We start from the raw sequence: 24,855 nt of genomic DNA on the forward strand, positions 1-24,855 counted from the left end.
CAGTTAAGGGCCATCAGGGTTTGGTGAGACATACCCGTGAATTAGGGTCAAATACATGATAAACCTTTATTTACAAACAAAACAATCTGATGGCTTAAGAGATGTAGGAATCAACCAGGGAGCTTTTAAAAATTTCGTTTATATATATTTAAGATACTTCTAAACACTGATTTTATTATTATTTTCTTCTTATTTATACACTCACAATAATGATATTGAATGTGAATAGTAGCTCTCTAAATATAGAAGGTTAAAGTACATAATACAAAACTTATCTATAAAACAGATGATGAGATGGAGATATGAATTTGAGTATTTCTTTAAGATATAGTATGTATAAAGAATAGGATATGATCGGTCTAATCAATAAAATTAATAACACAAATGGTAGTTTGGTACCCTCCCAACACCCAATCATTGATGCACGCCTCATCTATCCGAATTGAACTTGTCGAAATCTACAACCACCGGTGACGATGTTCCTAAGCTATCTGAGTGTGCCTAAGCAGAAAGATGCGGTGGAGCTTAACAAAATATAGGTTTTGGTCGGAAAGACAGTGAGTGGGTGTATCATTGGGCATAAAGATGGTCAATGGCGTGGTTATGGGTTTTGATCGGAAGACAAAGTTGTCTATGTACATGTTATTTGGACAATAATACATGTTGGCGACTTTTTAATTCAGTAAGCATTAAGAGAAACTTTCTAAAATAAAAGTTAAGCATCAGATATAAATAGTTATTAGTCCTAAAATGAACTTAAATGTATTAAAGCGTCTTTTTCTACATAGACACTGCCTTCCTAGATTGCATAAAAACACCATCAAACCCGTCACATATATTGAAAAACCAAACCTACCAAACACCATTAACATTACAAATACTAACAAAGCAAAACGTGTTAAGAGTTATAATCAATCCTATGAAGGACAAATACAACGGTGTACATTTCCTGTTAAGGGGTAAAACTTGCATATCTCATGCTCAATAAATAACCAAAACACAACCGTCATTGGATAAGTTAGGAGGTACAATTTAACAGTAGACTTGACCCAGACCAGTTGACCAATTGTGAAATCTCAATTCATACAAAATATAACGAGATCATACACAACAAAACGGTGCCACTCACTTGTGAATTTCATTCCTCATCCTCGTCTTCAGTCTTACGCTTCCTACGCTGCTTCTTCTCAGTTATCTTCTTGCCTCTGAAATCAGATATCAACAAAACAATAACTCATCCATGCATAACATTATTACATGCAAAATGAATCAAACAATCTTAAAACGCTCCCAAACTCAAATCTTTTATCTAAAATGGTTACTGGAAACACAAATATGAAATGCTTTGAACTTACTTGGCTCGGTTGGGTTTTCTATGTCCTTAATAGCTTCCTCCACTGCATAAAGTGCCATTTTCTTAACCTGCCAACGGACCAATTTATTTATTTATTTATTTACAAAATCAATTAAAAAGCTGTGTATTTTAGTGTTTCAGAAGAGATTGTTTGCTTACTTCCAACTTGTCTTCTTTTGCCCTGTGATTTCGGGGTAGAACACGGAAATCTTCTGTTAATTGGATACATTCACCAACATTTTCGGGAGAGACAAAGTCCAATGCAACTTTTATACATGACTGCAAGTCAACACAAAACATATTAATGTACTGCCCATAATTTAAACACTCAGGTTGGTTTCTGTTTAGCAAAGTCAACTTAACTACCTAACCTTTCTAAGAACATTCGTATTGGAGCCTCTATCTCCGTCTCTACAAATAATTAATAACATTTTTTTATTTTGTTTACTTTTTTAAAACGTATCACTTCCAACTCTCAATATCTATCCCATTCACAAACACTTAATATTTTTCCTTTTTTATAGGCTCACAACAAAACATAGAGGGTTGAACACGAGCCTTGAAATATAGAGGTGTAGTTTAGTTTTCTATAAAGTTTCCTCTATTGTAGAGAATCCAATATAGCGGTTTTTAGTTGTTTCATCTAACTTTTCCTTTATATTATATAAAAAATATAGATATAGAGGCTCCAACGTGAATGCTCTAAATGACTAAATAACCAAAGATGTTTGTATACTATCTGTGTGCCATGCATCCAGTCTTCGTGCAAGGCTTATGCGTCTTGAGAGGGCTTTAGACTTAGACATAATAGCCTTGAGCACACTTTCTAGAATACATTGGGTGTTTTCAGTAAGCATAGTTGAGTATATGTGCACATACAACAACTTTTGAGCTTATCATTTATCAACTTAAGCTCATAGGACGTAGACGGGTCCATTAGACGGTTGTAGGTTGATTACAACTTATTTTTAAGGCAAGTGTAACTTTTTAAGACGTGCCTCAAACATGTTCAACCGATTTTTAATCAAAATTTGGACAAAAGACGCAATTAAGTGCTTGAGCATGCACTTGTTCAGCTAGACGCATATGCCACGATGTGCTTCTTTTGTTCATCAGTAAATTAGGAGAAACACTATTCACCCTCTATAATAATATCTAATGTTTTTTTAAAGTGGTTGTGAGTGGAGTAGAAAAAAAATGTAAAGATAAAAGTATAAAGAAATATTATTTAATTGAAAAGGAGAAAGAAAATGTGATGTTTTTTAGTATAGGGGAAGGTTAACGTACAAATGAAATTAACGTGCTAAACGTGAGAATCAAGTAGAGTAATTACATAATTACTCTACTTGATTCTCACGTTTAGCACGTTAATTTCATTTGTATTTGATCCAAACTCTTAGTATAACTACAGAAAGATAGAGACACTGCTGGGAACGCTCTTTAAGAGTATTATTTGAATATGGAGATTCACTATTTATCACTATAAATATTGTAAGTGTATAAGAAAGAATATAATAAAATGAATGTTTGTAATAAGATAGAGATACAGTAGATTAAAGAAAATATTTAAAAATAATGCTTCGAGCATTCCCAATAGGTTCTCTGTATCGTATGAAATGTTGTAAGCGAAGAAGAAAAAAATATTACTATTCATTAGTAAATATTAAATTTGGTAAGCCACTTTTCACCGCCCTCTTTAATTTTTCATATTTCTTTAAAATAGTTAGAAATAGAGGAGAGAAAAGGTAATTATAAAGCTATAAAAAAGTACTATTTAATTGAAAAAAATAAAAATAATAATTTTTAATTTAATTATAGAAAAAAGGCTACTGTGAAATGCCCTTTAGTTACAGTTATCTAAATGGAGACAAAAATCCTAGGATGAATAGACAAATAAATTATTTGTAGATATTATTTTAACACGTTATATTTTAAACACGAATGATGATATTGATATAAATACAAAAAAAAAAAAAAAAAAAACTCCTGTTAGTTGAACAAAATAAGCTTTAAATAACAACCAAAAGCAGCCCTCTAAATACGAATATATAGCTAGCTCTATGGACGTCTATCTAATACACCAGGTACAAAAACCATAGACACTTAAAATTTCTGTAGATTTCAGCTTTGCTACAGGTGTTCAACACCGGTTACCCACTTTAAGACATCGGTTGCGCCTTCAAAATTTCTATAGATTTCAGCTTTGCTTTTGGTTTTCAGCACTTACGCGTGTTTAGACATCATTTACACCTTTGAAATTTCAGTAGATTTCAGCTTTGCTTCTAGTTTTCAACACCGGTTATGCGCATCTAGACGTGGGTTATGCCATTGAAATTATGATAGATTACAGCTTTGCTTCTGGTTTTCAACACTGGGCACACCCTCAAAATTTTTGTAGATTCAGCTTTGCTTCTGGTTTTCAGCACTGGTTATGCACATTTAGACGTGTCTTATGCCTTTGAAATTATTATAGATTTCAGCTTTGCTTCTGGTTTTCAACACCTGACACACCTTTAAAATTTCTGTAGATTTCAGCTTTGCTTCTAGCTTTCAGCACCGGTTATGCGCATTTAGACGTGGGTTATGCCTTTGAAACTATTATAGATTTCAACTTTGCTTCTGGTTTTCAACACCGGGCACACCTTTAAAATTTCTGTAGATTTCAGCTTTGCTTCTAGTTTTCAGCACCGGTTATGCGCATTTAGACGTGGGTTATGCCTTTGAAATTATTATAGATTTCAGCTTTGCTTCCGGTTTTCAACACCAGGCACACCTCTAAAATTTCTGTACATTTCAGCTTTGCTTCTGGTTTTCAGCACCGTTTATACGCATTTAGACGTGGGTTATGCCTTAGAAATTATTATAGATTTCAGCTTTGCTTCAGGTTTTCAACAACGAGCACACCTTTACAATAACCTTTAGAATTTCGGTAGATTTCAGCTTTGCTTCCGGTTTTCAGCACCGGTTATGCGCGTTTAGACGTCGGTTACGTCTTTAAAATTATTATAAATTTCAGCTTTGCTTCTGGTTTTCAACACCGGTTACGTGCATTAAGGCGTTCAGTTGTGCCTTCGAAATTTCTATAGATTTCAGCTTTGCTTATGGTTTCAACACCAATAACGAGCGTTCAAACGTCTGCTACACGTGCACATAGGTTACACGTGTTTTAGGTCGGTTACATGCATTTCGATGACAATTAAGCATGCAAAGACGAGAAACATGCGTGACCAAGCCCCGGTACGCGTTTAAACTCAGCGCTTCACACGAGTAACCAGCGTCACTTACACGTGTTAATGACGCTTACACGTGTTAATTGTTTAGTTACATGCATTCATGTGTTGAGTTGGTTACGCGTGTTTAATGCCGGTTACGCGTACCAAACCTAGAAACGTGTGCCCAACACCACTTAACGTGCGCAATTCAACCTTGTTACCCCACTTAGTTCAGTGTGTGACACGTAATTAGCTTCGTACAAGTTACCAACGCTGATTACTCACAACATCAATTACACATGTTTGATGTCAAGTCATCTACAACATCGGTCACACTGTTTACTGCCAGTTATGCGCATTTTGGTGCCGATCTCACGCATTCAAGAGCCAATCACATGCATTCCCTCACGCTACGCGTGTACCACCGTCTGGTTACAAGTGTATCAACGTTGGTTGTGCTTTTGCGTACCCAATGTCACGTTACACACGTGTTGGTGTCGAGTGGCGTGTCCCATATCAACCCATTCGGACCCATTTCATTAGAAAGGGTTGCCTCAGTCAACCCACTATGACTCGTTCAATGAGAAAGAGAAACCACCCCCATATTAATATATTGACAACTTTCTTGTTGATTCAAGAATGCAAGGTGTCCACTTTAAAGAGTATCGTTATTATATTTATTGTAATTATAGTTTATTTAGTTTGGTGAAATTTAATTTCCTTTGTTACTACCCAATTTTATTTAGTCGAAGGTGCTAGGCACAATCAAGGCACAAAGATCAATTCTTGGGTCTAAGCATAAGACTATTGTTAAGGAAGGTGCAATATGAGAGCATTTGCATCCTGGCCCATATATTTTGTGAGTGGGATTTTTTTAATCTAAGGAGTAATTTAAGGTTTTGTGAGTGGAGGAAAGAAAAAGTAATGATATTTCTGTAGAAAATGATTGAGAAAAACAAGAAAAAATATAAAAAAAAGTATTATTTATTTGAAAAGAAAAGAGAAAATATAATGATTTTTAGTATAATTTTAGATTTGAAGACAAGGGAAGGAATGTGAATGCTCTCAACAAACCGTTCTAAATATTTTAACACTTTTAATAAAATGGTTCCACACTATGAGTTCATACATCCAACTAGAGGGCCTTTATGTCCACAAAGTGATTTGGTTGTTGGTGTGGCTAGAGCACCTAGGCGAGCACCGTTGTCTATAAAGACTTGATTACAAACAAGCATAATCATGGTGTTTTGTGAAGGAAATATTGTAAACGATAACGGAAGTGTTTTTGAAAATACGAGTGCCCAACTTATGAGGCACGCCTTTGCCTCTCTTCTCCTCTCTTCTTAGCTCACGGCGCCTCAAAATGGGTCTACAAGAGACGCACTTGAACTTTGAAAGTACTATGTAATGAACTTTTGCACTATAGCCTTTTGTTAGCCACCACTAAGCACAAGCTGTGATTTATCTGATCCCACTGATTAGGAAGGTATTAGCAGATCCAATGAGCTTTTCTCGATAACAGGTTGTAACACCCTATGCAAATCCAACATTGAATGTGGACAAAAGATGTTGGGTTCATAAGAGATGTCAAACCTCAAATATCATCATGTTTTCAAGCGCAATGGTTGTGGATGAATGGATGAAAGAAGAACTACACAACTAAATGTGCCGGAGTAAGGTAGTAGTAGGAGTGTTGACCTGATAAGTCACCACTCCGGATGCCAAAAACAAACTTGTAAGCACCTTATAGGGAAAGAAGACAATAATGATTGGTAAGTTGGTATCATAAGCCAAATTTACACAAGTTCTCTTGATTATCAGCAAAATTTAGAAATCATCATCGTACTCAGTAAATCCCACCAATAGCAAAACTATGGTTGGGTCTGAGGAGAGTAAGATGTAAACAATCTTACCTCTACCCCATATGAATGGAGGCTACTTCCAGTGAGACCGACCCCTCGATAGTAGTTTTGCATCAAGCCTTGGACAAAAGGCACATAACGCTCAACCATTGGGACACCCGCCGATTAGTACATGTACCTTTGTCTTACGGCCATCAACGTCACCACATGATGCCTGATTAACCTTCCGCCACTTTTAACGTTATTTTCACGAAATTAGTAAAATAACGTCAAAGTTAGTGTAATTTCACTTTTGCCCACCTGAGGGCCCACATTTAAAATAACGTCAAAATTTAGAAATAAAGAAACAAAATAATGAGTCTACAAAAACTTATAAACTATAATGAAAATACTAAGTTTGTAAGTACGTGTACTAAAAATAACTAAATAGAATATATAAAAAGAGTAATATATATTAAACAGCCGACATGGTTGACTGAAGCAGAGTTCGACTCTAAAAAAAACTGTAGAAAAGTGCTTTCTTTACACTTTCCTGCTTATAATGAAAATAATAAGTTCGCATTTTATAAACCACGTTTAAATTTGATTGAAATATAATAAGGCACCGACATAAATGGATTTACCAAATAACGGGTGTTGCATACTAGTTAAGTAAAATTAAGCAAACACAAAAAGGTAATTCAAATACAAAGTATAATATCTATAAAATGTAAGCACACGTTAACAAGAGCTTTAGCTATAGCATAATACTTATATAAGCTTGTTTTTCAACTAGTACTTTCCATTAATGTAGTTACAAAAGACAATTTGTCCCCTACAGATAATTGCAACCTAAGTTAAGCATTAACTAGCTAAAGCAGTGACATAATTAATATTGGTAGAATACAAACATCATAAAACACTATTAAAGTATTAAACAACATTTATACCTCATGCAAACTTTAGAAAAGCCATAAATGCTACTTGTAAACACGTAAGGCTGCTAGCGGGTCGTGTTCGTGATATGGCGTTCAAACTTTTAACACTAATCTGAAAAATTTACGAAAACTCAAACAGCATGTGTATTTGTGGGTTGACACAGACATGTGTATTAAGACAGCACATGTTACTTTTTTATTAGATTCGAAGCTGATTATGTATAAAATATGTCAATTTATATTTAAACTTTAAATTTTGACAAGGAAAATACCAAAATAGTTGAGTTATGACACAAATGCATTTAAAATTATACATAAATGTGTTACATGAGTCAACTCACAAAACTAAAGGGTTGACACGAACATGACCCGATTATCTAAAAATGTTCACAATTCCGACCTTAAAACAAACCCAAGCAATCCGTGTACGTCCATGTCGTGTAAAATATGAAGCAAGTTAATGCATTAAAATCAGTCTAGAAAGTAGGTTTATGTACATACCTTCAGATTCCTAACTTGGTGGGCGCAACCAGCAGGTATAAAGACAGCATCTCCAAGCTTTTGAACAAAAGTCCACGGTTCAATTCCAGATCATTATAGCCAAAAATCATAAACACCAAATCAGTAAAAACTCATTACACGTCTTGCAAATGCATACTAAGGCTGAGGGGTGTGGGGGGGCGAGAGGGGGCGTTCAAACTTTTTTTTTATTATTTTTTAAATGTAGTAAAAAAACGTATTATTAAAAAAACTCAAAAATTATTTAAAAAACACACATTTTTTTGAAAATTCATATAATAAAAAAAAACATACTAAAAATTAAACAAACAATAATATTTAATAATAAAACTAATCTAATACAAGATCCTCTGGTCGCCTCGCCCACAAATGTTCAACCAACTCATGTCGAAGATCCCCGTGTATCTCACGGCTCTTGATATTTGCTATGTTATGAAGTTTTTGTTGATCACTGATTGTGGACGGTTGTGGCGGAATGTCACCTTGGTAGTTTTGGCATATAGCTTTGCCCTCGTCTTCTAACGTCATGTTGTGTAGGATAAGACACGTGTAGACGACGTCCATTATCCTCTCCCGAGTCCAATAACGTATCGAGTTCGCCAGAACATAATATTGTTCTTTTATAGCTCCAAAAGCTCTTTCAATATCTTTTCTAGCAGACTCTTGCTTCTTCGTAAAATACTTCCGTTTGTCGGCGACTGGATCTGTAAAAGCTTGAACTAACACAGCCCATTCGTTGTAAATACCATCGACCAGATAGTACCCGTACTTGAAGAGTTCTTCATTTGCAACAAAAGATTGAGGTGGTTCAACCCCGTCGATAAGGTCGTTGATCAAATGTGACTGATCGATAACATTAAGGTCGTTATTTGACCCAGCAACACCAAAAAAAGCATGCCAAAACCAAAGATCCTGTGACACCGCCGCCTCAAGTATGAGGGTCGGCCCTTCATGATCACCACGGTGGAACTGACCTCGCCAGGCCGTTGGACACATAGCCCATCCAACATGCGTACAATCGATGCTACCTAGCATCCCAGGAAAACCATGTTTTTCTGCGTGCACCTCATATATGCGTTGGATGTCATACGTTGTAGGTTTACGCAGATATCTCCGAGCGTAAGTCGATATGACTCCTACGTACAATATATATTAAAAAATGTAATAAATATTTAATAAAAAGTAAAATTAATGTTTTTTACCTTGGCAGAAAAAATGAAGGGATTCACGTGCAACCCTTTTCGACATCTGTAAATACTCATCCAAAGCGTCCGACGAGATGCCGTACGCTAATTGACGGATAGCAGCCGTGCATTTTTGAAGAGGGGTAAAACCGGGAAGACCCCTAGCATCCTCCCTTTGTTGGAAAAAGGGATACCGTGCCTCTAAATCACTCGCTATACGCGTGAACAATTGCCAGCTCATTCGAAAACGAGTTCGAAAATCCGACTCCGCGTATACCGGTTGAGGGCTAAAATAATGCCTCATCAAAGTATCGTTAGCACCCGATCGATCACGATCACGAGGTGGTGCTCTAACCCTCGGGAGTCGGGGTTGATGGGCTTGATTTTGCAAGAGATTTACCACGGCTGCGGTCAAAACTCCCCCTACATGAAGAAGCAAATCATCCTCTTCGGAGGAGTCGGAATCAGACGAGTACGACGACATTATTTTAAAAAAAAAAAATGGGACGATGGGTTGTTTGGAGATTGAAGTTGTGTTTGATATGGTAAAAATGGGTTGATTTAGGGGTATTATATAGGATTTTGTAAAGGTTTTTTTAAAAAAGTTTGAAAGAAATGGGTAATATATAGGAAGTGTTGTATAAAGAAATGGGTAAGTTTGGTGTTTTTTGAAGTTGTGTTAAAGTGTTGTATAAAATGGGTAATATATAGGAGTAGAAATTTTTTTTTTTTTTAAATTTAAGAGCCAACGGCTCATTTAAGCTTTCAAACGGCTCTTTTCACCATTCCCCAAGCCCTAAACGCCACACATGTCCCGCGAACCCCCTTGCGCCTGCCTCTTTTTCTTCGCTCGCGCCCCTCTCGCGCCTCGGTGGTGTGGTGCTCGCGCCCCGGGGCGCGAGCGGCTGTCCTCTTGCGCCCTTTCTCACGCTCCACACCCCTCAGCCTAACCAAACTCTTCTTTGAGCCTCCTTTTATGCTCCACGGTTAAGTAAAACGTTTGGTCATGAATTGGATGTATAACCTAGAGCAAATATATTTAAAAAACTAGCTTTAGAATTGTACTAAAATAGGTCCAATAATACAAATACTTCACCTGCTCAACTGGCTTAAGGCAAATATGTCTGAACTCTAGAAAGTGTTTTTTTAAATATTCCTCCAATTTAGGAGTGTCTTCCCTCCTAAAAATGTCCCACAACGCACCACCCTCTTCCAAATCAATTCCGTCCACACACGTGTCATTACCTTCTTCATCATCACTGCTAACTTCTTTTTCACTACCAGCAGTCTTTCCTCTTTTCCTAGACTTTGTTTTATTTTCTGCATTCCCATTTTGACTTGCGTGTCTGGTGCGTACGCTTCTTCTCTTCCCATTATCAATGCATTTCCATTCAATTGGTTACTAGTAGTTGGATTTGTTTCATCTACATTCATATTCAACAGCGGTTTCATCTTTCGCATTCTCGGTATTAGGACTAAAGAGAAACCCCTACTTGAGTCCATTTTTTTACCGCAAAAACCTGTGCTCAAAAATAGATTATCATACTTCCTTTTCCATTTTTTTATCTTTTTAAGCTGTTCAGGACTATACTTCACCGTTGCAGTATGAGTCAACACATTCACCTTCAAGTCAACAGAATACAAATTAATAAACTCAAAACATAGAAACTTATGCAGACTGTGTGGAAAATATAAAATAATTAAAATATCTGATATCATCACAAGAAAAATGAGACATGACTAGGGGTGCAAACGAGCCCGAGCTACTCGAGATCGGCTTGTTAAAAAGCTCGAACGAGCCGAGCTTAATCGAGCCCGAGCCCGAGCTCAAGCCTAAAAGTAAGCCCGTTTAATAAACAAGCCCGAGCCCGAGCTTCACTTATCGAGCTCGAGCCGGCTCGCGAGCCTAAACGAGCCTGCCATTTATATATTTTTTTAAAATATATATTTAATAATTATTAATATATATATATATATATATATATCATGTTATAAAAGTAAGTAACTAATATGTATTATTTTATACAGAAAATTATAATAGAAAAAATATATAAAAATAATTATATTATTTAATAAATAACTTATAAAAGGTAAATGAGCCGAGCTCGAGTTTGAAAAATCTACTCACGAGCCGAGCTCGAGCTCTATGTAAGTTAAACGAGCCGAGCTCGGGCTCGGCTCGTTTGCGCCACTAGACATGACTAAATAAATTTCCATAATATGCTTCTAATTTGACATTCCGAAAAAATGAGATTGTCACTTCAAAAGACAAAGCTTACAACTTTATATTAAAAATAAATTCAATAGTAAATTCTACAAAAGCTTTCAAGCAAAAAGAATAATAAAAAAAGAACTAAAAAGCATACCGCATCCGACATGTCACAATGAAGCTTTGTGACAGAATCTCCACGCCCAAGTTCTTGAGTAACGCCATAGGCAATATATGTCTTAGGACCCATGTCTGGTTTCAATGAGTTTTCAGGCAACTTCACAGCAAGATTAAGATAACCATCACGAGGATGCGTATATTCTTTGAATGGCAAACTGGTAATAAACTCAACACCATGACGTGGCAAACGTTCTTCAAATAAACTCGACGGAGGCCAGTCTTTCAACTTAAGTATCTGAGGCCACTCGTTTTTCCATCATATCGACCATCCGTATACCACTTAAAAAACTGATGAACATTAACATCAACCTCACACCTAAGTAAATTGTTGAACGTGTTTAGGGTTTATCATCGCTAGCTTATTATAAAGATTTATTTGTCTTTAGCCCACTGGCCCGTTATGTATTAAGCCCCCCCCCCCCCCCCCCCCCCCAAAGAAAAAAATTGTAAACACGACATTCAATTCACGTTTACAAAAACAAAATAAACTCAAACGGAAGAAAAGGATATGTTAATAAATGAATCCCAAATTTGTTGACTATTACGTATCAGATCTTGCTTTTTCGGAAAATGAATATAATAGACGTAAACTGGCGAACATAAATGGATGTAAAATATAATAGGGCAAAAATAAATTAAATGAATATAATAATAAACGTAAACTGGCGAACATAAATGGATGTAAACAAACAAGCAGAAGCAAATTTAAATGAGTGAACGTAACAACGCTGATGAACATAAATGAGGAAACTAGAAATGTGTAAAGATTAGTTCATTTAACTAAATAAACAAATCATAAACAAACTTCCCATCAAACAGCTCACGGCCTATTCACCGATTGTTCAGTTTCGTTACGTATACAGGCCTACTTGACAGTTCACAACATTAATTGATAAATACCTTGAATCTTAGATTCCAACATTTTCTCTTTGACATACTCCTCGTTAAGTCGCTTCAAGAACGGAAGGAGGACGTGGAGGGTATAAATGGAATATTGAATTTTCTGATCAACACTAGGTTCAAAATTAATCTTCTCTTTCACCTAAAAACCACCAGCAAATTCAGCATACTTATTTTAAAAACAAGTTACACAAACAAAAGATAGACTAAAGGAACTAACTTTCGGGTGCACGTCACGCAAACAAGATTTACAGTTGCAATTGTCAAGACAAACAGGACAACACTCAGCAAACATGTCCTCTGTCATGTTAGGATACCTACACAAAACAGTAAACAAAAGGAATAGGTGAAGAGCAGTTGATCCCTTTATATTACCATAGCACAAAAATGTAATTATGGTAAAGCGCATTTAAACAAGCGTAACCTAAGTAGTGCGCGTAAACAGCAACTCCAAATACATTAATTTAAAAAAAAGGAAAAAAACATTTTTAAACCACCCGTTTTGACCCAAAACACAATCTGATCTGATCTGACCTGACCCCACCCGAGCCAAATGAACCTTTTTTTGTATTGACCTAAACCTGCCCAACCTATTTGCCAGTCCTATACAGGAATTAACCATACCATGTATTCATGCAAGGAACGCAGTATCGCTTTGATAAACACTTCTGGCAGCGAACAACACGTCCCTTGTCGTTCCTTTGACACTGATGACACATGTTGGACAGTACCTTCACTTCTTTTCCCTGCAAGCACATTGAAGAAGCGTGTATCGACTTACTTGTATACGATCAACGTTCCTCGGGTACGAGTGTGCTATATCACCGATGGTTTTCCGAGATACGAGTTCTTCCACCTACAAAACGAACAGTACCGTGAGCTTACCCCTCAGAAAGGGACAGAGGGGTCCTCTTTGGGGTAACCCTCCGGTGTGAGAATCAGATATTGTAGGAGAGGATAATCAGAATCTGAAAACGAGTAAAGGACTTAGAATATATTTTCTTGCCTGCCCCCAACTGTGGAGGCGGCCTAGTATTTATAGTGCTAGGGTTTCCAATGATTTGGCTCAGACCCAATTAGGGCCTTTTAAGCCTCCCCCTATTGCTTCGCGCCACGTGTATTTAGGACACCTGGTGCTCTTTCATTGATTATTCTCTGACCAAGGTATTTCACCTGACCCATGTGCCATCACGTGGTAGCACATGGGCTTTGCTGAGTTGTCCACCTTTCATTGGCAGCTGTCAACCTCAGCACATTCTTTATTCCTTAAAAGATACCTTCTGGAAGGTTGTCTGATGAGCATAATCACGGTTGTCCTTATCCTGATTTGGATTAGATTATTGTCTCATTTATGCGCCTATCCTGGGGATGCGCGGGGTCTTCTCTTATTCTCACACTGAGTGTGCGCGCTGTGTGCATATGCGATATGCGCCACGCACAGGTGTTTCGTGCGCTTGCGCATAGGTTTCGGCTTTGTGTCTTCGTGACATCTTGATTTCAAGCTTCTTATCCGTACTTTATGGGTTGACCCGCCCCGCTCGATGTTGGGGCGGGTGCATACCCCTTCAAGCCCCCCAGTCTAATGTGTGTCTTGTCTCGCGCGAGCGAGGTAAGGGAGATATTAGACTCAATGGTTCGCTTTCTTAATAGGGTTTGTCTTTTCTTTTTCATTTCCCATATGTGCATTGCGCGAAATTCCATCCCTTTGGTTAAAACGAATCGTCAATGCACGTGGTTGGTTGGTGTTGACATGCATCAGAGATGGAGGCGTTATGTGTCAGACCTTTCGTGTGCTCGAGGTGCTACAGTGGCCTTTCACGTCTCCTCATACAGTGTCAGGAACACGTGTCGCGCTTATGTTGGCCTACGCCTGCGAGTGGGAGCGCGTGAGCGTAGATCTGATTATTACTTGTTTCTCTTTCTCTCCCCTGGGCCTATAAAACCAAACCTTTTTGAACGGTTTTTTCTTCATCTCCATTGTCACTTTAGAGCTTTACTTGTCTTCTAACCCTTCGATTCAGAGCCTTTATCTTTGCTTCCGGATTCTGTGTTTAAACAATCGGATTGCTCTTATTCTGCAATCGCATGTCTCTTAACCCAGACACTACCGAGTCCCCCAGTAAAGGCCGTGTGAAGTCGATGGTTATCTCTAACTTGAAGAAGACCGGCAAGGGTATTCGGGTTGCCGAGGCTTCGTTTCTCCTTGTTGGTTTTTTCATAGGAATTATAGCTGGCATACAAGCTGCTGGTGGCACTGTTAGCGCTGGCGCCGTTAGTTCTGCTCCTGCTCCAACAAGTACTGAATCTCCCCTCATTGGGATCACTAAGGAGCAGGAGACTATTTTTCGCGCTGCTCTAACAGCGTCAAGACCTCCCTCACCTCCTCCTGCGCGCAACCCTCCTCGTGAGACTATTTTTGATTCTTCCAAGTCGCAGGAGAAGAGACCTGTTATAGAGGATGAGGAGGAGGTTAATTTTGAAAATTCTGATGGTGGCCGCGTAAGCCCTATCGCGCCACGAGATTTCGTGGCGCAGCCTTTTTCTCATGGGGCAGGCAGGAGCTCATCAGCTGGCGCTAATCTTTCTGCCGGTTCTCCTCAGGTATAAGTTTATTTTGCTCCGCTGTGCAGACTTCCAAATTAGTGTTTAGATAACTAAAACGTTTCTTTGCATTGCTTTGTGTTTGTAGGGAGCCGATCACATATACCGCCCGAGCTGGAGTATCACTGAAGAGAGCTCATTCCAATCCTTGGGCGTATGTGAAGACTTTTGGGCTCACTCTGTTCCTCCAGCTGAAAGGAGGTTTCAAGATGACCGCGCTCACATGGATTTGCTTAATGACCACCTTTTTGCTGGGTCTGCGTTTTTTGCTGCCTCCCAAGAGCTTCGCAATGATTATATAAAGGTACGTGATGCCCTTGCGGAGGCCAAGCAAGAGGCTAAGATTTCTGCTTGGAATCTTTCTGATGCCCGAGAGAAAGCTGAGAAACTCCAAGCAGAACTTAGCGAGAACCGGGCAAGTTCCAACGCTGCTTTTGTGAAGCGCGGGATTGAGCTGCAAGCTGCGCGGGAGAAACTGCAAGTGGCAGAGGCAGATGCGGCCGAGTACGCGCGTCGAGCGCGTGACCTGGAGTTGGCAGTGGAGGCGCATGACCAAACTATTGCGCAGGTTAATACTAAAAAATCTTTATTGGAGAGTAAGGTTGCGCGCCTGAAGAAAGAGCTCGATGCTGCGCGAGCGAAAAATAATGAAGCCTTGGCGGCAGCAGCGTCTGACAAAGAAGAGCTAAAACAAGCCAAGGAAACTGTTAAGTTGTTAAACTCTCAAATCCCTGCTCTTGAGACGTCTGTTTCTTCCCTCGCGCAGGACCGTCAATGGCTGATTTCACAGGGTGTGACTCGTTGCGCTTATGCCATGAAATACTCAGACGAGTTTCAGACCCTTGTGATGGACTGTAATGCGGCGTCGCGCTTGGTGGGTCGGGCTGAGGGGTTTAAGGATGGTTATGAATATGGCATGCTAAAGAAGAATCCATCCGACTACCCTTATCAGCTCGACGCTGTCTGCGCTGACATGGCTGAGGTGGGGGAGAAGTACTTGAATACTCCAATTCCCATCCTTGAGCAGGTATTTTAACCTTAATGAGTTTACTTGACTTATTTTCATAATCTTTTGTACTTATATTGTTCATTGTGACTTGCAGATAGCCGCGCTTGCTGACCAGCTCGATCTTGGCGCTTTAAAGAAATTACTTGATGAATGTGAAGGGACTGGTGGCAATGATGATGGCGCGGGCAACGCTACCTCTGTCAGCGGCTCTGGCGTGGCCAAAGGACCTACTCCTGACGCTATCATGACAGAAGACGACTATATTCAAGACGAACAGCTTGATTATGGTAAGTTTGGAGATGACGAGGAGCGGGTTGCGCCAGATGCTGAGGGAGGAAATAATGATGAGGAAGATGAAGAGGCTGATATTAACATAGAGACTTGAAAAACCCTTCTTGTTTTTTTTTTTTTTTTTTTTGTGTTTGTAGTTTTTACCTCATCATTTGTAAATTTGTAAACTTCTATGTTTCGGAATGAAATTTTGTTTTTCCATTATTCGCATCTTGCGCATTCCCAATTCATCTCTTTATATTGCATGTGTGTGCTTGTTGAATATAAGGTATGCTTACACATTGAAACTTGAACAAGGTTGTAAGGAAATTATTTTTACTTAATCCTTAACAGTTGTCATATTTCAAGTTATTTTGCGATATTCTGAATATGCTGACACGTGCCTTGGCATTTCATTATTCCTCTTTTGCGCGACGTTATCGTGCATTTATTATGGGGAATTATGAATGAGTTTTTTAGCCTTTACGTGTCAGTATGTGTTACTCTGCCTATATCCATTATAATCCTATGCGCGGCCCCGACCTGAGACCTTAACAACTATGCTTTGGCATGTGCTTTGCCTTAGTTGTGCTTAGGTATTTTTATGGTCCAGCCGCGCAATACGTAGGATGGATGCTATGAGTAATTTGAGCTAAGGCTCATATTATTGGGCTAAGGCCCTGACGTTTTAGAGTTAAAACTCGTTAACGCGTCTGAGCTTGAAGCTCGCGCATGTATGTTTTACTTCGTTTTATTTTTAGTTTGATGTCAATACAATGTTGTCATATTGCTCAAAATTAATAAAGGAAAGTGTGAAACATGTATGCAAAAGGTAATAGAAAGCATATTAAGAAAAAATAGAGCGTATCATTATTCATAATGGCTTAAAAAGCCTTGATTACAAACTTGACAACTTTTACATGAAACATTTTCTAAGTTGTGCTGCGTTCCATGTGCGCGGGATCTTCTTTCCATTTAAATTTTTTAAAGCGTATGCGCCTTTTCCCAATTCTTCCGAGACTTGATAAGGTCCCTCCCAGTTGGGAGACATCTTTCCCGGGGGTATTGCGCGACTAGCTTCATTGTTCCGAAGGACAAAATCATTCTTCTTGAAGTGGCATTCTTTCACGCGCTGATTGTAGTATTTTTCTAGCTTTTTCTTGTATTTGGCTTCACTGATGATAGCCGCCTCTCTGCGTCCCTCAGGTAAATTGAGATCCAACCTCCTTTCTTGCTCGTTATCCGTCTTACTCATCATGAGCACTCTATAGGATGGGCATCCAATCTCTGCTGGAATCATAGCCTCCGTTTCATAGGTTAGGCTGAACGGGGACTCGCCATTGCTGGTTTTGCTTAATGTCCTATGCGCCCACAGGACATTAGGTAACTCCTCGACCCATGCATGGGACTCTCCCTCCAACCTTTTCTTCAGCTCATTCAGCAAGCTTTGGTTCGCGCGTTCCACTTGGCCATTCCCTTGAGGGTAGTATACTGAAGTGAAGACCTGATTGATGTGCAATTCCTTGAACCAACTGGATATCTTCCTGTCAGTGAATTGTTTGCCATTGTCGCTCACGATTTCCATGGGCAGGCCAAAACGGCATACGATGTGACTCCATATAAATTGCTTCATTGCCTCGGCTGTGATTTTTGCCAGTGGCTTGGCTTCAACCCATTTTGTGAAATAGTCTACTGCCACTACCAAAAACTTTACTCGCCCTAGCGCTTGTGGTAAGGGACCCACAATATCGATTGCCCACTTGTGGAAAGGCCATGCAGAGGTCACCGGAATCAAGTTGTTCTTTGGCTGCATGGTATTTGGCGCATAGCTCTGACACGCTTTGCATTTTTGGATCTCTTTTAACGCGTCCAAGTACATGCCTGGCCAATAGTAACCTGCGTTCATTGCCTTGGCGATCACCATGCGCGGGCCAGCATGTATTCCACAGATTCCTTAGTGTATCTCTCTGATCACATAGCTTGCTTCCTCAGCGTCTAGGCATTTCATGAGTGGTCCAAGATAAGAGCGTCGATATAACGTACCATCGAGCATTTCGTAGTTCTGCAACTTGTGTCTTATCTTCCTCGCCTGTGCGCGATCGTCTGGTACCTTTCCCTCCTTCAAGAATTCCATTATTGGAGTTATCCATGATGAAGGTGTTGTATGAATTACAAGAACAGACTTCGCTCCCACTGACGGGTTGCTCATTACTTCCACCCTGACATCTTTGCCAAAATGATCGAAGCTGGTTGATGCCATCTTGCTTAGCGCGTCAGCAGACTTATTTTCACTGCGCGGAATGTGTATGATTCTGAAAAAGTCAAATTGTTCGGTGAGTTTCTTCGCCTGCTCTAGATACAGAGGCATGGTGTTCTCCTTGGCATCATAAAGGCCATTGACTTGTGCTGCTACCAGGTATGAATCTACATGAGCCTCTAGCTTTTTAACTCCGAACTTGTGCGCGATGTTCAAACCAGCCAGCAGGGCTTCATACTCAGCTTCATTGTTGGTGCTCTTGAAATCCAACCTGATTGCGTAAGTATACTCATGATTTTCTGGATCCACCAGTTTGAGGCCTGCGTCGGACCCTTCGTTGTTTAAAGCTCCATCAGTGAATAATCTCCAAACGTTTTCTTCATTATTGGCTTGCGGAGGGTCTACTTCGCGCTGAGCCACTTCGACTTTTCCTTCAGGGATTTCTGCGATGAAATCAGCTAAGACTTGTCCCTTGATTGCTGGACGAGGCTTATAGGTGATCGTGTGCTCCCCTAATTCCAGCGCCCATTTTGTCAGCCTTCCTGAGAGCGCGGGACGTCGCAAGACTTGCTGGATGTTGTAATCAGTCAGGACTTCAATAGGATGACCATTGAAATATCTGTGAAGCTTGCGCGACGCATGCGTTAGTGATAAAACTAACTTTTCTATGATGGTGTAGCGCGTCTCAGGATCTGTCAGCACCCGACTTACATAATAAATTGGTGTTTGGATTCCCTTGCGATCCACCAATAATACTGCGCCAATGGCGCGCTCTCCTGCTGACAGGTACAACGTTAAAGTTTCACCAGGTAGTGGAGCTGTGAGCGCAGGCAGATTTATCAGACATTCTTTTATCTCACTGAAAGCTTGCTCGGCCTCAGGCATCCACTTGAATTGGCTTTTCTTTAAGCAATTTCTCAATGTGTTAATGAATGGGGTAGATTTGCTTGCATGGTTTGCTAGGAACCTGTTAATTGATACCAATATACAATTCAACTTTTGAACTTCCTTCATGGTAGATGGTGAGGGCATGCCGAGGATAGCCTCCACCTTCTCTGGGTTCACCTTGAAACCATCCTTGGTGACCATTACACCGAGAAATTTCCCTTCTTCCACGCCGAATGTGCATTTGCTCGGGTTGAGCTTCATGTTTACTTCCTTTAGGCGCCGAAGGGTTTCTTCGATGTCTTTGAGCATTTGTTTTTCCTCCCTGCTTTTAATCACCAAATCATCCACGTAGACTTCTAAGTTTTTTCCAATCTGCTCGTTGAAAATTGCATCCATGAGTCTTTGGTAAGTGGCTCCTGTATTCTTCAAACCAAAGGGCATTTTTGTGTAACAGAAAACACCCTTGTCAGTTCTGAAAGCAGTATTGTCTTCATCCTGTGGTGCCATTTGAATTTGGTGATAGCCCTTATAGGCATCCAGGAAACATTTGAGCTTAAATGGCACCACAGAGTCCACCTTCATGTCAATGTTTGGGAGGGGGTAACAATCTTTTGGACACGCCTTGTTGAGGTCCTTGAAATCAATGCACATTCTCCATGACCCATTGCTTTTTTTTTACCATCACAGGATTGGCTACCCATGTTTGATATCGTATTGGGCGAATGATATTCGCGCGCAGTAGATCTTCTACTTGCTCATTCATGGCCTCTGTCTTCTCGTCTCCCATGACTCTTTTCTTTTGAGCAATTGGCTCCACGGACTTGAATGTGTTGAGAGAGTGTTGCGCCAGGTCTCGCGGAACCCCAGTCATATCAAAATGTTGCCACGCGAAGACTGACATATACGTTGTGAGCAATCTTTTCATTCTCACTCTTGTGTCATCTGATATCGTAGCTCCGATTGTGATTGTTTGTTTTGGGAATTTTGGGTTGAGAATCCATTCCTCTGGCGCGTTGTTTGCTACTGGAAGCTTCATTCTCCCCTCTCGAGGTATACTTATTACTGCGCATAAATGATCTCGGTACACAAATGTTACTCCTGTTGGTGTTGGGAACCCCAACGCGCCATGCGCTGGTGATGGTATGGCGTTGAATTGGGCAATCGTTCCTCTACCCAAGATCATACTATGGCATGAAGTGGTGGGCAAGACCAGGAAGTTGACAATTTCAGCTCGCTTGTGCTTCTCATCCCCCATAGTTAGTTCGAATTGTATCTGACCTAGGGGGTGAATAATTTCGTTTGAGACACCCGAGATTGGTGCACTCACAACTTCGAGCCTTGCTTGGTCTGCTGGATCCAACTTCCTGAAACATTGCTCATACATGATGTCTGACTCACTACCGGTGTCCACCAGGACTCTTGACACCTCATAATGAGCGATGTGTGCAGTGATGACTATAGGACTGCTGATAGATGGGCCTCCTCTGATTCTTGGAAAGATTACTTGTTGCTCGCGCCAATCCCCTTGGATTTGCGCGCTTCTCTTCCTCGATCCTTGCCCTTGCCTTCTTCCTTCAGCTACACAGATTCTTTTGAATTTTTTACTGGCTGAGGCTCCGTCTGGTTGTTCGTTCTCTGGTCTTGGATTTTTTACCAGGTGAGCCAACTTGCCTGATTTCACATCTTTTTCGATCGCATCCTTCAAATGATGGCATGCATCGATGTTGTGCCCTGTGGATTTGTGAAACTCACAATATTTGCCACTGTTCGGTGGTCCCTTATGGAGTAATGGCCTGGGTTTTTAAACTGGACATTCTCTGTGCTTAACACTTGCGAAGGCGTTTTGATGAGGGGAGTCCATATTCTTGGTAGAGGTCTGTTAGGCTCTCTGCCGCCTTCCTTCTTGTCACCTTCTCCGCGATTAAGAATGTCTTTTTGGGGTTGGGGTGAACTTTGTTGCGCTTGCTTTTCTGCAGGAGAATAATCGGTTACGGATTTTTGTTTGCCCCTCCTTTCATTGTTGCGTGGTGCTTCTGTTTGATGCCCTTTATCTCTTGCTCTGTCTTGGGCAATTTGTTTTTCATTTCGCGCGAAGATTCGCGATGCTTCCATAAGCTTAGCCCAAGTGGTTGGCATGCCTTCTCTGCTCACGAGAGCTCTGCGGAGTTGATCACTGCGCGCACCTTGTATAAAGGCCACGCGCAAGAGTTGTTCAGTGATGCCTCCAATTGCAAGAGATTCCTGATTGAAACGAGTTATGTAGTCTTCAATGGTTTCATCATTCCTGCGTACGCAGTGCATGATGTCATCGGGGTCGCGCGTGTGTCTGCGCTGCTGTACAAAATGAGCCTGGAACTTTTCCAATAGCTCTTCGAACCCATCGATTTGTCCTGTCGGCAAGCTTTCGAACCAGACACGCGCTGCACCCGTGAGGCAGCGAGCAAACATGTGACACCATGTTGGCATCGTCCAGCTTTCTAAGTTTCCAGTGTTATAAAAACCTTGTAAGAAATCATCTGGATCTGTTGTACCATCGTACTTGCCTAAACCACTTGGCATCTTGGTTTTGTGTTGAATGGGAGCCTTCGCAATGCGCTCAGCGAATTTTGAATGTTTTACCAAGATGGCTGGCCTATTTGGTGTGGTTACGTCCACTTGCCATTTCGCTTGTGGGTTGTATGGTGTGTATAAATCCATATCAGCTTTGGCTCCAGGTGCTATGTGCATGTGTGCGCGAAGCTGTGAACCTCCTGCATGAGTATCTTGCGTCTTCTTCATGCTGTGCACCTCTTCCTCATCACTAATATCAGCTTGTTCGGTGTGAACAGAATGACCGTCTTCCAGCGCGCGCGTCTTTTTTGTTGTTCCCGAATGGTTTGTTTATCAAATGCGAGCCTTTGTGTTAAATCGGCTAACTTTTTGTGTTTTACCAACTCATTGTATTTGTCCATTAAACGCCGTTGTTCGTTTATGAGCCATTCTTTAGGGTCATTGGTTTCAACTTCCGGGCCCATTGGTCCTTTTTGTTTTGTACCAGTCAGATTTTGGAACGTGAGATCGTCTGGGGGAGTTTCAGTTTGACTATGAGGTGTTGTGTTGAAGGGATGGTTACTGGTGGTGCGCGCAGTGTCACGCGGCGCCCTCAGAACCTGATGTCCCTCATTAACATCCTCAAGCTCATTATCCTCCAGAACTTGATCGTTGTTTCGAACACCGGAAACCATGGTGAAGATTTTCAGAGAGAAAATTGATGAAATAGTGGTTTTGTTGCCGTTGTAACAGGTGATGGCGCCAATGAAGAAGCGTGTATCGACTTACTTGTATACGATCAACGTTCCTCGGGTACGAGTGTGCTATATCACCGATGGTTTTCCGAGATACGAGTTCTTCCACCTACAAAACGAACAGTACCGTGAGCTTACCCCTCAGAAAGGGACAGAGAGGTCCTCTTTAGGGTAACCCTCCGGTGTGAGAATCAGATATTGTAGGAGAGGATAATCAGAATCTGAAAATGAGTAAAGGACTTAGAATATATTTTTTTGCCTGCCCCCAACTGTGGAGGCGGCCTAGTATTTATAGTATTAGGGTTTCCAATGATTTGGTTCAGACCCAATTAGGGCATTTTTAGCCTCCCCCTATTGCTTCGCGCCACGTGTATTTAGGACACCTGGTGCTATTTCACTGATTATTCTCTGACCAAGGTATTTCACCTGACCCATGTGCCATCATGTGGTAGCACATGGGCTTTGCTGAGTTGTCCACCTTTCATTGGCAGCTGTCAACCTCAGCACATTCTTTATTCCTTAAAAGATACATTCTGGAAGGTTGTCTGATGAGCACAATCACGGTTGTCCTTATCCTGATTTGGATTAGATTATTGTCTCATTTATGCGCCTATCCTGGGGATGCGCGGGGTCTTCTCTTATTCTCACACTGAGTGTGCGCGCTGTGTGCATATGCGATATGCGCCACGCACAGGTGTTTCGTGCGCTTGCGCATAGGTTTCAGCTTTGTGTCTTCGTGACATCTTGATTTCAAGCTTCTTATCCGTACTTTATGGGTTGACCCGCCCCGCTCGATGTTGGGGCGGGTGCATACCCCTTCACACATTAACAATAAGTAAAAAAGGAAACTTTTAAATATGTAAAAAGATACCAGAAAGCAACAAACAAAGGGCATTAGTACATGTTCATCCACAATAGACTTTCTGGTCAAAAACTTCATCTCTGAACCATTGTTCTCAGTTAAATTGGCCTCTGCAACTGCACCTGCAGCTGCATCATCAGTCTCAGTTATTGAAGGGTTTTCTTGTTTCTTTTTCTTATTCTTCTTGTCTGCAGTCTCCTGAACTCTTCGCTTCTTCCTCGTCTTCTTCCGTTCATTCGCCTGAATAGCGTAACCGATTTCGGTGAAAGCCTCATTGTAGTTAACAGGCTTCTTAGTACTTCTTGCTGACCTTCTAGTGCTATCAGCCTTTTCATCAGAAACCATATCTTCTTCTTTATCATTCTTTTCATCATCAGTGTTGATATTATCAGTGTCTTCTTCTACTGGATTCTTCTTCCTACCTCTCTTCTTCTGGACAACAACCTGTTCTTCAGACTCAGAAGACATTATGTTTTGTTCTTGTTGTTCTCGTTTAATTTCTCGAATATCATCCAACACTATTTCAATATTTGCGTCTTTTCGGTGATTATTATTATTATTATTATCAGGTACCACAACATTAGTGTCTTGTTCTACAATATTCTTCTTCTGAAGAACAGATTCAGAAGACATGTTTTCTTCTTGTGCTTCTTGTTCTTTATGACCGTCATCACAAGGTTCTTCTTGTTTTACTTGTATTTCACCCAATACTGTTGTAACCTCTCCTGCTTCATTTTGGTGATGGGCAGTAATATTAATATTATTATCAGGTGCAACAACAACATCAGTATCTGGGTGTTGTCCAGAATCAACAACAGGGGCGTCTTGTTTGGGAATAATAATAAGACTTCCGTTCTCTGGAACCATTGTTTTTTTATTTTACAGAGTAATAATTTTCAAGAAAGAAAGAAGGGTGGGTTTTGTAAAGAGATAAGGATGAGAAAAGAAAACAATGGGCGGAATGGAATTAGGGTTTAGAATAGAAAACAAACAAACGGTGGGAGATTTTGAAATGAAAACAAAGGGTTTGTAATTGTATTCCCGCTAATTGGCAGTGGTGTTTAGGGCATCAAGATCGAGATAAATATTAAACAGGGACGAAGATGAGATATAGGACTTGTGACAGGTTCGGTTTGGTTTGGTTTGGTTTGGTTTGATTTGGTTGCTAGGTACAGTTAATGTGTTACCCATACCTTTTGCTTTCCTAGTCAACGTGACACTTTACTTTTGTCTCTTTAACAAACATCATGAAATTACTAGAATACCCTATAGTAAACAATGAAAGCTACTATACCGGCACGTCTTAAAAGTCTACTTGCCTCCACTTTTGTCAGCTTGGTTCATCAC

General features: G+C 40.3%; 1 pseudogene across 1 annotated transcript; it reads right to left on the minus strand.

The window, feature by feature from the left end:
• Positions 1-1,138: 1,138 nt before the first annotated feature.
• LOC143559697 (lysine-specific demethylase JMJ27-like) lies at positions 1,139-24,217 on the minus strand (annotated as a pseudogene). The gene is made up of 11 exons (XR_013139988.1): positions 23,548-24,217; positions 12,962-13,083; positions 12,558-12,654; positions 12,319-12,479; positions 11,415-11,753; positions 10,145-10,671; positions 9,999-10,072; positions 7,847-7,931; positions 1,514-1,633; positions 1,323-1,422; positions 1,139-1,203 (listed from the first exon to the last, which is right to left on the minus strand). The product of XR_013139988.1 is annotated as a lysine-specific demethylase JMJ27-like (transcript).
• Positions 24,218-24,855: the final 638 nt, after the last annotated feature.

The sequence above is a fragment of the Bidens hawaiensis genome, unplaced genomic scaffold (assembly GCF_021521415.1).
Source record: "Bidens hawaiensis isolate Kalapana, Puna unplaced genomic scaffold, B.hawaiensis_p1.1 tig00020021_1, whole genome shotgun sequence".
In the NCBI taxonomy this organism is placed as follows: Eukaryota; Viridiplantae; Streptophyta; class Magnoliopsida; order Asterales; family Asteraceae; genus Bidens; species Bidens hawaiensis.